Genomic DNA, 12,471 nt, shown 5'->3' on the forward strand with positions numbered 1-12,471 from the left:
TCTTTTAAAATGTCTTTTCACTCCCCTGGCTTGTAAAGTTCCTTCTGAGAAATTTGCTAATTGCCTAATAGGGGTTCTTTTGTAGCTTACCCTCTTGTTCCCCCCCGGCTGTCTTTAATATTCTTTCTTTATCCTTGATTTTTACCATTTCATTACAATGTGTCTTGGAGAAGCTCTTTTGCATTGTGATAATGGGGTGTTCTGTTAGCTTTATGCACTTGTATGTCCTGTTCCTTCTCCAGATTTGGGAAGTTATCAGTTTTTATTCTTCCAATAAACTCTCTGCCCACTTCCTCTCTTTCTGGTATACCAATTATTATTATATTTGCTTTCTGATCAACACCGATAGGTCTTGCAAGGTTTCCTCGCTTTTTAATACTTTTGTTCTCTCTCCCCATTGAGCTATTCCTATATTCCTGTCCGACATGTCACTTACTCTGTCTTCCATCTGGTCTCCCTTGTTACTGACGCTCTTAGCTGCATTCTTCATTTCTTTCATGCATTCTTTAGCTCCAGAATTTCTCTTTAGTGTTTTAAAAATTGTTTCCGTCTCTTCAGTAAAGAACTTTCTGTCTACTGCTTATTTTTAATTGAAGTATAGTTGGCTTACAATGTTGTGTGAGTTTGTTACAGTGTTAGTGTGTTACAATGTTGTGTACAGCTAGTGATTCAGATACATACCCCTGTGTTACACAGTAGGATCTTGTTCTTTACCTATTTTGTGTATAGTTGTTTGTACTGCTAATCTCAAACTCCTAATTTATCCCTCACCCCCCCCCCATTCCCCTTTGGTAACCATAGGTTTGTTTTCTATGTCTGTGAGTTGATTTCTGTTTTATAAATAAGTTCGTTTGTGTCATTTTTAAGTTTTCACATATAAGTGCTATCATGTGATATTTGTCTTCCTCTGACTTATTTCACTTAATATAATAATATCTAGGTTTCCATCCATGTTGTCGCAAATGGCATTTCCTTTTGTTATGGTTGAGTAATACACAGGCACATCTTCTTTATCCAGTCACCTGTCGATGGACATTTAGGCTGTCTCCATGTCTTAGCTGTTGTAAATTGTGCTGCTGTGAACAGTGGGGCGCATGTGTCTTTTTGAATTAGTGTTTTCTCCAGATATATGCCCAGAAGTGGGATTGATGGATCATATGGTAAGTCTACTTTTAGTTTTTTTTAGGAACCTCCATACTGTTTTCCATAGTGGCTGCACCAAATTACATTTCTACCAACAGTATAGGAGGGTTCCTCTTCTCTAAATCCTCCCCACCATGTATTATTTGTGGACATTCTCACGATGGCCATCCTGACCGGTGTGAGGTGACACCTCATTGTAGTTTTGATTGGCATTTCTCTGATAATTGGCGATACTGAGCATCTTTTCACGTGCCTGTTGACCATCTGTGTGTCTTCATTGGAGAAATATCTGTTTAGGTCTTCTGTCCATTTTTTGTTTGCATTGTTTGTTGTTGTTGAGTGGTATGAGCTGTTTATATATTCTGGAAGTTAAGCCCTTGTCGGTTGCATCATTTGCAAATATTTTCTCCCAGTCTGTAGCTTGTCTTTTCATTTTGTTTATGGTTTCCTTTGCTGTTTTCTGCATTAGCTTTGCCCGATAGAGTATTCTTTGCTGGCAATTTTTTTCTTTAAACAATTTGAATATATTATTCCATTCTCAACTGGCCTGTAGAATTTCTGCTGAAAAGTCCACTAACAGCCTAATGTAGGTTACTTCCCCACCCCCAGCTGCCTTTAGTATTACCTGTTTACTTCTGATTTTTCATAGTTTAATTGTATTGTGTCTTGGAGATGGTCTTTTGGTATTGAAAACAATAATTTATTATAATAATAATTTATAATAATTAATAATAATAACTAAAAATAGGGTGGTCTATTAACTTCATAACTTGGATATTCAAGTCTTTCCCAAGATTTGGGAATTTCCCAGCCATTATTCCTTTAAATAAACTCTCTACACTCCTCTTCCAATCTTCCCTGTATGGAATATAGATCACTCTAATATTTGTCCTTTTAATGGGTTCCCATTTGGTCACACAGGTTTTCCTCACTGTTTTAAATTCTTTATTTTTTTCTGTGTTATTTCAAAATTCCTATCACCTTCGTCCTTGGTCCTCTCTCTCATCTTTTCTACAGGTGCTCCCTTTGCATCCTGTATCTCCCTCAATGAATTCTTCAGCCACGGAATTTCTGTTTGATTTAAAAAAAAATGGTTTCTTCATAGCAGCACTATTTACAACAGCCAAGACATGGAGACAGCCTAAATGTCCATCAACGGATGACTGGATAAAGAAGAGGTGGTATATTTATACAATGGAATAGTATTCAGCCATAAAAACCGACAACATAATGCCATTTGCAGCAACATGGATGCTCCTGGAGAATGTCGTTCTAAGGGAAGTAAGACAGAAAGAGAAAGAAAAATACCATATGAGATCGCTCATATGTGGAATCTAAAAACAAATAAACAAAGCATAAATACAAAACAGAAACAGACTCATAGACATAGAATACAAACTTGTGGTTGCCAAGGGGGTTGGGGGTGGGAAGGGATAGACTGGGATTTCAAAATTGTAGAATAGATAAACAAGATTACACTGTATAGCACAGGGAAATACAGACAAGATCTTGTGGTAGCTCACAGAGAAAAAAATGTGACAATGAATATATATATATATATGTTTATGTATAACTGAAAAATTGTGCTCTACACTGGAATTTGACACAACATTGTAAAATGATTATACATCAATAAAAAATGTTATATTGTTAAAAAAAATAATATCTATTTGGTAAAGCGCTTCCTGAAATCATTGACTTTCTTTCTCGGTTTTCTTGCAGCTCATCGAGTGTCTTCAAGACAGCTGCTTTGAATTCTTCATCAGCCGGATCGCAATATTCTGTGGTTTTGAGCTTGGTGGTTGTGCAGCTTTTGATATCTTTTGGTGATGACATATTTCCGTGATTTCTCGTGTTCCTTGCAGTTTGGCATTTTTGCTTTCACACTGGAAGTAGCAGACACCTCCTTAAATCTTTGCTGGTTGCCTTCAGATGGAGCCCTATTTGTTGATGTAGCTTCATCTGGGGTTTCCTAGATTGTGCATGTGTAGTCATTCTCCGCTCTTCCTGCTCCCCCTTGTGGTAGAACTATCAAGCTTCAATGTCTTCTCTCTTTTTTCTTTCAGCTGCTCTGAAATACATTTTTTTAAATTGAGGTATAGTTAGCTTATAATGTCACATCAATTTCTGGTGTCCAGCGCAGTGCTTCAGTCATCCATGAACATACATATATTCATCTTCATATTCTTTTTCACCATGAGCTACTACAAGATCTTGAATGTATTTCCCTGTGTTATGCAGTATAAACTTGTTTCTCGATTCTATATACACCTGTCAGTATCTATAATGTCTTCTCTTATTCTTACAACTCTTGATGCTGGCTGCTAGAAATCTTTCTTCTCTTTTCCGGAAGGTAGTGTTATAGCTTCAGCTGGTGGCTCTCCCTTGCGCACAGACCCGGATCCGTTTTTCTGGAAGCACCGTGATGACTGGATCTGCCACACCTGCTGCGCTTGGGAGCTCTCCCAAGGATCTGGACACAGAATGGGTGAGGCTGGGGTTTAGCAAAGGGGTGTTGGGGGTACCTTCGGGCCATATGGGGAGATGCTTGGTTGGGGTTCTCCGAGAAGCTTGTGGGGGCTGCCTTCCTGCTGAAATCCTAAAGCAGTCAGCAGAGTCCATGTGCCTTTAATGTTGGAAGTTCTCATCTGCATCTTTGTCTTTCTCCGCCATTGCCCCTTGTCATAGAGGTCTGTCCCCAGTACTCTGGGCGCTGCTGGAGAAAAATGAACCTGTCCAGTCACACCCCACACAGCTGGGGTGGCCAGGCACTCGCTGCCAGCTTTCCAACTCTCCTGTGGGGAGAGTTTGCCCAAACCCAACAGACCAGCCGCTTTCAGTGCTGCTCTGGGGCGGCTGGATGGGAGTGGCAGGGGGGAGGAGCTTCTTCTTCGCTGGGTCCAAACCTGCATCCTCCCTCTCTGATGGGTGTTGGAGTCCATCCTCAGGGATTCCGGACTTCTAAAAATTCTCTTGCCCATCTGAGGTAGCACTCCCGAAGTTTTGTTCTCCAGTCATGGTGTGGAGGAGTGGGGCAAGCTTACTAACTCTGCTTGAGACGAAGTCCTCACCAAATGTCTTTTGTCTCTTTTCAGATATGCAGGTGAGTGACAGTCCTCCAGGGTCCCTTGGTAAATGACGCTGTGTCCCACCGCTCCCACTGAGACACTTCTGATCATGGATGAATGTCTAATTAATTGTCTTAGACCAGTATGATGCTAATGTCAATATCCAATCCATTGACTTTAAAAAATATAATTATTTTTATCAGGATATAGTGGTTTTACGACATATCAGTTTCAGGTGTGCAACACAGTAATTCAAAATTTTTATAGATTATACTCCATGTAAAACTATTATAAGATATTGGCTATATTCCTCCTGGTGTAAAATACATCCTTTTTGCTTATTTTATACGCGAGAGTTGATACCTCTTCATCCCCCGCCTCCATCTTGCCCCTCCCCCTCCCCTCTCCCCCTTGTTCCACCACTAGTTCGTTCTCTGCATCTGAGTCTGTTTCTTTTCTGTTGCATTCACTAGTTTGCTGTATTTTTTTTTTTTTTTAGATTCCACATGTAAGCCGTATCTTGCAGTATTTTTCTTTCTCTGTCTGGCTTTGAATAAGTGTAGATCTCTTGTCTCTACTTCCCCTGGCTCTTCTTATGGCATTTTATCTTGTTCTTTCGTTTGAATTATATTCCCCCGCCACCATTTTGCCTAATTCTCTGTTTTTATTTCTATGTATTTGGTAGGTTGGCTATGTTTGCTGATCTTGGAGAAGTGTCCCTTCGGGGCCAGCAGTCTCCAGGGCCATATGCCCCCGGGGTGCCTCTCTGCGGGCTGCGTGTGGCAGGCTGGCTGCCGTGGGATGCTGGTTGGTGTGGCTGGCTTCCAGCTCTGTTGCTTGCCAGGCCCTGCTTAGTGTGAACTCTGTTGGCTGATGATGGGTGGTGTCAGTGCCTGGGCGGTCCTGAGGCAGCGTCAGACTGCTGACGGATGGAGCTGGGTCCCAGGGTGGCTCCTCCGTGGGGATGGGGGTCCTGGCACTGGTGTCAGTGTGCTGGTGTGCAAGGTCATGGGCGAGTTGGGGGTGGTTTCCAGGGCTTGTGTTTGGCTGCTGGTAGGTAAGTCTAGATCCTGGGGTGGCCATTGTGGGGTCTCATGGGTCCCAGGGCTAGTGCCAGCCCAGTTGTGGGTCCCTGTGGAGGGTGGGAGTAGGCCTCAGGGCAGCAGCCAATCTACTGGTCAGTGGGGTATGTCCTGCCTGGCTCCTTGCTTGGCCGGGGGCATCCCAAGACTGTGCTAACAGGCGGTGGGAAGGGCTGGGTCCTGAAGCTAATAGGCTGGAGGCAGGATTGCAAAATGACCCTTGCCAGGAGCAGTGTCCCTGTGGTAGAAAGAGCTCCCAGTAATGACTTCCACCAGCATCTATGTCCTCAGGGTGACTTCCAGTTGCATTCTGCCTCTCTGGGAGGCCCTTAAAGGTCAGCAGGCAGGTCTGAGCCTGGCTCATTTCAAATGAATGCTTCTGCTTCGGGTCCTGGGACGTTTGAGATCTTGTGTGTGCCCTTTAAGAACGATGTCTCAATTTCCCACAGCCTCTCGGCTCTCCTGAAAGTAAACTCTGCCAGCCTTAAAAACCAAATGATCTGGGCTCATCTTCATCCCCCCAGGGCAGCAGCTCCAGTCCGGGGGGCCAGATATGGGACTTGGACCCACCATTCCTTGGGGACTGCCTCTGCCATTGAAATTAGCCTCCCATTCGTGGGTCTCCCACCCCGAAGTCTGTGTCTTGACTCTACCATATTTCTGCCCCTCTGACCTGTCTCATTGTGGTTCTTCTGTTTGTCTTTGGATGGAGAAATTCTCTTCTGTTAGCCTTTAAGGTTTTTTCATTGATGGTTGCTTTGTAAATGGTTGTTAATTTTGCTGTGTGCGTGGACAGCATGAGCTCAGTGACTTTTTACTCTGCCGTCTTGGCCACTTCCCCCCTCCTTTTAAAATTTTTTCATTCCTCCATGTTGTTTAGTCTCCACGTGTTTGTGTGATTTGTTTTGTTTTTTTAATTTTCTCGTTTCTAGTTTTATCCTGTTGTGGTTTGAAAAGGGGTTTGGTATGATTCAATCTTCTTAAATTTATTGAGACTTGCTTTGCAGCCTAACATGTGATCAATCTTGGGGAGTGTTTCATGTGCACTTGAGAAGAACGTGTATTCTGCTGCATTTTTATTTTTAAAAACACATTAACTTTATCGAATAAATGTGCTTAATGGTAGTAACATCAAACATTTCCCTTTTCGTGCTTTGTAAATTTTAACCGTTTGAGAAGAATTTCTCTACCTTGGCTTTTTTCACATTCTAGAGCCTACCTGCATGTTTTCTTCACTGCCTCTTCTTTTTCTACAAAGCACATTGATCCAATGTCTGGATCCATCTACATCTCTCTCTTTTTTTCTTTTTCAGTTTTATTATGTCGAATTATTACAGTTCGACTGCACATACACATTATATTGCATGCAATGCTTTCTGCTGCTTTTAGATGGAATGTTTTTCATAGATCTGCTAAGCCCATCTGGTCTGACGTGTCATTTAAGACCAGTGGTTTTTCTCGCTGGTTTTCTGTCTGAATGATGTGCTCATTGATGTAAGTGGGGTATTAAACCCCCCTATTAATATTGCATTCCATTTCTCCTTTTAGTTATGTTAATATTTGCTTTATAGACTATGGTGCTCCTGTGTTGGATGCATAAATGTTTACACATCATATATCCTCTTGTTGGATTAACCCCTTTGTCATTATGCAGTGCCCTTCTTTGTCTTTTGTTGTCGTACTTATTTCAAACTCTGCTTTGTCTTATATGCGTATTGCTACTCCGGCTTTCTTTGCTTTTTTATTTGCAAACAATATCATTTTCCATCCCTTCACTTTCTAGTCTGTGTATCTTTAGATCTGAAATGAGTCCCTTGTATACAGCATAGAGATGGGTCTTAGTTTTTAAATCCATTCAGTTACTCCACGTCTTTTGATTAGAGAATTTAGTCCACTTACATTTAAAGCAATCATTGATAGCTATGCATGTATTGCCACTTTGTTGTTTCCTGGTTGTTTTTCTCTTGGTTTTTTTCCCTTGTAGTTTGATGGATTTCTGTAGTGTTATATTTGGATTTTTCGTCTGTGTATCTATTGCAGGTTTTTGATTTGTGGTTGCCATGAGGTTCGTTTATATTGCCCCCTCTCTATAGCTGTCTATTTTAAGCTGATAGTCATGTTTGAAGGTATTCTAAAATCACTACATTTTTTACTCTCCTCTATCATGCTTTATGTTTTTGATGTTTTATTTTACATCTTTTTATTTTATGTATACATAGCCTACTTATTACAGTTATAATTAATTGTACTGCTTTTGTCTTGTAACCTCTCCATACTAGCTTTTTTTTTAAACATTTTTTATTGAGTTATAGTCATTTTACAATGTTGTGTCCATTTCCAGTGTAGAGCACAATTTTTCAGTTATACATGAACATATGTATATTCATTGTCACATTCTTTTTCACCGTGAGCTACCACAAGATCTTGTATATATTTCCCTGTGCTACACAGTGTAAGCTTGTTCATACTAGCTTTTTAAGTGGCTAGTCTTCTGCCTTTACAAGTGAGATTTTTTCCCTTTCACATATTTTCTTTTTTTGGGGGGGGGGAGAAGGAGTAAATAGGTTTATTTATTTATTTTCAGAGGAGGTACTGGGGATTGAACCCAGGACCTTGTGCATGCAAAGCATGTGCTCTACCTCCTGAGACATATTTTCACATATTTTCTTATTTTGAGTTGTGGTCTTTCCTTATTTGCATAAAGAAGATCCTTTAACGTTTCTTCTGAGGCAAGTTTACTAATAATGAACTCCTTTAGTTTTTGCTTGTCTGGGAAACTCTTTTCTCTCCTTCGATTCTGAATAATGACCTTGCCAGGTAGAGTACTCTAGATTGTACTGTTTTTCCTTTCAGCCTTCTAAATTTATCCTGCCACTCCCTCTGACTTACAAACTTTCTGCTGAAAAAAAAATCAGCTGATAGTTTTATGGGGGGTTCTTTGTATGTCATTAATCTTTTTTTTTTTTTCTTCCTGCCTTTAAGATTCTCTCTCTATCTTTAACTTTTGCATTTAGTCATAACATATCTTGGTGTGGATCCCTTTGGGTACATCTTGTTTGCAATCCTCTGTTCTTCTTGTACCTGGATCTCTGTTTCCTTCCCCAGGTTAGGGAATTTTTCAGCCATTATTTCTTCAAATAAGTTTTTTTTGTTGTTTCTTTCTCTGTATCTTCTCCTTCTGAGACCCCTATAATTCAAATGTTAGCACACTGAATGTTGTTCCAGGGGTCCCTTAAACTATTCTTACTTTAATAATAATAATAATTTAAATTATTATATATACAATTAATATAATAATAATAATAATAATAATAATAATAATAATAATAATAATAATAATAACTCTTCTGATTGGGCAATTTCCACTATCCTATCTTCCAGATTTCTTTTTTGCTTTTTTCTGTATCATCTAATTGGCTGTTGATTGCCTCTAGGGTATTTTAAAAAATGTTAGTTGTTGTATTATTTAGTTCTGGTAGGTTCTTTCTTATCTCTTCTAAGATTTTGTTGATGTTTTCAGTGAGTTCTTCCATTCCTCTCCTCAGTTCACTCAGCATCCTTATGACCATTTCTTTGAACACTGTATCAGGTAAATTATTTACTTCTGTTTCATTAGGGATTTTCTGGCTTTTATTGTTACCGTTCATTCATTTGGAAGATGCTCATCAATCTCCTCTTTGTTTGACCTTTGGCTTTTGTTTCTATGAACTAAGCAAACCAGCTACCTTTCCTGGTCTTGAAAGAGTTATCTTGTGTGGGATCATTCCCTGTGTGGACCGCTTCTACCTGGTGGCTTTGACAGGTTGGCTGGAGCTGGAGTAGGTGCAGGCCAGGGGAGGCTGGAGCGGCAGTGGGTAAGGGCCAGGCTCAGTCCACGGGGAGCGCTGCGCCTAAAGCTGAATTGGCAGGTTCGTGTGGGCTGGAGTGGGCGAGGGCTGGGGGCAGCCTATGGGGAGTACCACCTCCGAGGCTCTGGCTGGAACTGGAGCAGGTCCAGGACAGTGGGAGTCCCACAGGACACAAAAATGGGTTATTTTCACTTTTTGGCTCTCATGAATAATGCTGCCATGAGCATTAACGTACACATTTTTGTGTGGGACATGTCTTCATTTTCCTTGGGCTGGTTTTTGAATATTTCTCGGTCTTTAGTTTTCAGAAATTTCATTCGGATGTTTCTAGGCTTCGGCTCTTTGGTGGTTGTTTATCCTGATTGTAATTCACTGAACTTCATGAATTTATAAGCTTCCATCTTTTCCCAAATTCTTGTTTTCTGCCATTTACATTCTGCTATTGAGTTCATCAGGTGGATTTCAAATTTTGGTTATTTTATTTTTCAGTTCTAAAATTTCCATTTGTTCCTCTTTATGTCTTGTTTCTTGCATGGTACTTTGTACATTTCCATCCCATTTAAGAACGTTCACTGATACTTGTTGCAGCACGATTACAGGAGATGCTGTAAAGCCTTTATCTGATGACACCAATGTCTATGACATCTCAGGGTGGGCACCTGTTGATTGTCTTTCTTCTTACATGTTGAAATTTCCCTGGTTTTATATACTAGGTAATATTTGATTGTATCCTGGAGATGGACAGCTACGCATGTTGTCAGCGGGATAATGGCTACGATTTAGGAAAGACTCAAACTATCGCAGTAGAACTAATTAATGCTCTCAAAGAAACATGACATAGGATGGACAGCAATGCCAGATGAGTTGATGAGTTAGGGAAGCAGAGGCTTGGAAGACGTGACATCTTGAAACATGAGAGCTGAGCAGGGAATAGCCAGGAAGGGACAGGAAGGGAAAAAGAGGGTAGCACGGAAGTTAGAAAGTAGAGAGCTTCCAGGGACCTGGCACAAAACGTGTTTGTTTGTTTGTTTTGTGAGAACATGTACATTCTACTTTCTAAGCAAATTCCAATTGTTCAGTAGCATTAACAACTATAATCATCACGTTTTACATAAGGTCCTCAGACCATAGTCATCTTACACTTGGAAGTCTGTACCATTTTTTAAAAACACTTTTATTGAGCTATAGTCATTTGACAACGTTGTGTCAAATTCCAGTGCAGAGCACAATTTTTCAGTTATACATGAACATACATATATTCATTGTCACATTTTTTTTTGCTGTGAGCTACCATAAGATCTTGTATATATTTCCCTGTGCTCTGCAGTATAATCTTGTTTATCTGTTCTGCATAAAGTCTGTACCATTTTGCCAGCATCTGCTTATTTCTAGCACTCCTAGCCTCTAAAAAACCACTTCTGTACTTTCTGTTTCTATGAGCTGGACTGGGTTTTTTTTTTTTTTTAGTTCCCCATATAAGTGATACCATACAGTATTTGTCTTTCTCTTTCTCTTTCTGATGTATTTTACTTAACACAGTGACCTCCAGTTTCACCCATGTTGCTATAAATAGCAAGATTTTTTCCTTTCTCACGGCTGAATTTTACACACACATTCCCCACATTGTCTTTATCCATTCATCCACTGAGGAAAACATTTCCTTTGGCTATATGCCATGAAGTAGGATTGCTGGATCATATGGTTCTATTTTCAATTTTTTTAGGAAACTCTATACTGTTTCTCATAGTGTACCAATTTACAATCCCATCACAGTGCACAAGTGTGTGGAGAATCTCCTCATCCTCACTGACACTTGTTATCTCTTGTCTTTTTGTTGACAGCCATTCTTTTTTTTTTTTTTAATTTTAATTTTTTTAATGGAGGTACTGGGGATTGAACCCATAACCTCATGCATGCTAAGCACATGCTCTTCTACTGAGCTATACCCTCCCCCTTGTTGACAGCCATTCTGACAGCTGTGAGACAAAATATCTCATTGCAATTTTGACTTGCATTTCATTGATGATTAGTGATGTCGAGCATCTTTTCATGTGCCTGTTGGCCATTTGTATGTCTTCTCTAGAAAAAGATGTATTCACTTCCTCTGTCCATTTTTCAATTTGATTGCTTGTTTTTTTACTATTGAGTGAAGAGTTCCTTCTATATTTATTTTGGCTATTAATCCCTTATCAGACAAACGATTTGCAAATATTTCCTCCCATTTCATAGGCTAACTTTTCATTTTGTTGGTTATTCCCTTGGCTGTGTAGAAGTTTTTAGTTTGATAGTCTCAGTTATTTATTTTTGCCTTTTTTTCTATGCTTTTGATGTGGAATCAAAAAAATCATTGCTGAGACCAACGTCAAGGAGTTTCCCCCCCATGTTTTCTTCTAGGAGTTTTATGGCTTCAGGTCTTATGTGCAAGTCTTTAGTCTGTTTCAAATTGATTTTTTAATTTTAATTTTTTTATTGAAGTATAGGTGATACATAATGTTTCAGGTGTACAGCAGAAGCTTCGCAGGCTAGAATGGAGCAGCATGATATATTTTAACTGCTGGGGAAAAAACGCTGCCAGCCAAGAATATTCTGACTGGCAAAGTTGTCCTTCAGAATTAAAGGAGAGATAAAGAATTTTCTAGATAAGCAAAGGCAGAAAGAATTCATTCCCATTAGATCAGCCTTGAAAGAAATATTAAAAGGACTTCAAAAGCTGAAATGAAAAGATGCTTATTAGAATAGTATCAGAAAAACATCTGAAATTAGAAATCTCACTGGTAAAGTTAAATTCAGAATATTCTAATGTAATGGTGATGGATGAACCAGTTATAAATCTACAAATCACTTATAAATCTAATGAAAGTTAAAAGACAAAAGTATTTTAAATAACAAAATAGAATTTGTTAATGGATAAAAAATGCATGAAAAAATTTAATTGTAATATCAAAAGCATAAAACACGAGGGTGGATAAAAATGTAGAGCTTGGCCAGGAGGATCGAGATGGCAGTTCTAAGATGGAAATACAATACAAGTCTTCTTCGGGAAAAAGAAAAATCTCAAATGAACAACCTAAACCACCACCTAAAAGAATTAGGAAAAAAAAAAGCAAAAAAACAAAATCCAAAGTCAGCAGAAGGAAGAACATAATAAAGATTAGAAAGGAAATAAATAAAATAGAGATCAAAAAACAATACAAAAGATTAATAAAACCCAAATGTGGTTTTTCATAAAGATAAAACTGACAAACCTCTAACCAGACTCACCAAGAGAAAAAGAGAGAGGACCCAAATAAACAAAATAAGAAATGAAAGAGGAGAAATAACAATAGATAC

This window comes from Vicugna pacos, chromosome 36 (genome assembly GCF_048564905.1).
Source record: "Vicugna pacos chromosome 36, VicPac4, whole genome shotgun sequence".
Classification (NCBI taxonomy): Eukaryota; Metazoa; Chordata; class Mammalia; order Artiodactyla; family Camelidae; genus Vicugna; species Vicugna pacos.